Here is a 2,144-nt window from a genome sequence, read left to right on the forward strand (position 1 = left end):
GAATTCCCTCTTTCTCTCATTACTTTCACTATGCAAAATTTGAACATTATCCCAGTCAAACTCATGGTCAACATCAACAAATGCCTTTGTATGTCTGGCAAGGAAACTCTTACGAGTATAACAGCGTCCCAAACGAACATCACTTTTGTGCTCCTCTATCCTAGTATTAAGAAGTCTGCAAGTCTGTCCCACGTCATTCAATCCCACAGATCCTGCAAGTGATCTTATAGACAACACCAGCCTTTTCAAAATCATCCAAAGGATCCTTGCAAAAATTTATCACCGAATCCATTTTAAATGGAATGCGGAAAATAGTATGAATTAAAAAATTTTTTAACATGAGTTTTGATTTGTTGAACTCTAATTGCAATATGTTTCTCAATTAACTCCTTTGGATAATGATTCAGAAAAAGGATATTCCTAATAATATTCAAATTTCTTGCGTGAAATCAACAATGGGACAAACCTAAAGCTCTGTCAACTAATAATTGTGTTTTTTCTTTCCTCTTTTTTTATATTTTTTATTTGTTTTTTGTTGTTGTTTTTTTTTGTTTATTTTTGTTTTTTTTTGGGTTTTTTTTTTCAGATTATAATAGGGTTTTTTTGTTTTCGTTTATTCGTTGTGGTCCAAATTTGGTCGTTGGATTCTTGTTTTTTATAACAGGATTTTGCATCTATTTGTTTAAATAATAATTCCACAGAGTAAAATTAAAAAATTGGAGTTGAAGACGTTCTGCAGGATTTAATCCAGAGGATTAAAAAAACATACGTCAAAATTAGTCAAGAACTGTAGGCTGTAGTGGATTATGAACAACAGATTTCCGATTCCTTCCAATGTGCCTTTCCAGTACGTTGTCAGTGTTTTTCAGACAAGAGTCGCAGCTATAATTTTAATTTGACAAGCCTGGGATTATTCAAAAAATAAATGAAGCCTTGGAAAATTGGTTATGGATAATAATTTTATTGGACATTTCCATTTGAGACATTTTATTGTTATATTTATTGTAATACATACCAAAATTGTGAATACGCAACTGTATAATTATACATATATGTAGATGATGAGAAAAGAAAAACAGTATAATATATTTTATTGAGAATTATAAACGGGTATTAATAAATACATCTTAAATTAATAACGCACAATTAATATATAAATACATAATAATAGAATATTAGAAAACTAAAAAAGTTTATAATAATTAGTCCATATGTTTACGTTCCATATTATGTCATTACAGTCCATATTTTTTCACACACGAATGATTTAATGGAAACTATAAAGAAAATATTTGTACTTGATATGTTATTTGAAAAAATGTATTTGAATTTCAATTTTTTCATCATTTTCTTATCATCTACACAAGTTATAAGAATGTGCTCAATCTGCTTTTTGCAATTTTTAACATATTTATAAAACATGATTTAATAATGTATGTGTATGGAATAATGGCAGATGATTTACTGTATAATTTGCTTTGCCAGTCAGGCAAGCAATATGGAATGAATCAAATAAATATTTTCTCCTTTAGCTTGCAATTTACATTTCTCAGTATGTAAATCGACTAGTCATTTTCCCTTGTAGTATACTTATGTAAGTAGGAAATAATTAAACGGAAGTAACATTTTTTACTAGTGTAACGAGTAAAATGATAAAAAGTAACTTAAGATTCGATAACTTATTTAAAATTCGTTTATCAACGCATAATATTGTCCACAAAAAAGATGTTCATTTCTTGTCTCTTATATCAAATGATTTCGTGTAATGCCAAATTGTTTTCAAACTTCGACTATTCGAACACCATATATATACCTTATAATTATCTTTTAAAAAAGATATAAAATAAAAATAAATTTTAGAAGATACTTTAAGGTATTCGAATAAACAAAATTTTAGTGTACATATGTTAAAAGTGATTTTTGTGAGTGCCTTTTCAATTCGTTTATAACTTGTCTACTATTTACATTATTAAGAATGTATCAGTCAAGAATAAAGATTATTTTCATTTTCTTTTGACTACTACCTTCTCTTCTTAATTGTGAATAAATCGATTATTTACAACAATTCATTGCGCTATTTAATTATTATTGGATTCTTTCAGTCCCCTTTTTGTATTTGTTATCATTTGTTATTTGAGTATATC

This window comes from Belonocnema kinseyi, chromosome 3, assembly GCF_010883055.1.
Source record: "Belonocnema kinseyi isolate 2016_QV_RU_SX_M_011 chromosome 3, B_treatae_v1, whole genome shotgun sequence".
NCBI classification, from domain to species: domain Eukaryota; kingdom Metazoa; phylum Arthropoda; class Insecta; order Hymenoptera; family Cynipidae; genus Belonocnema; species Belonocnema kinseyi.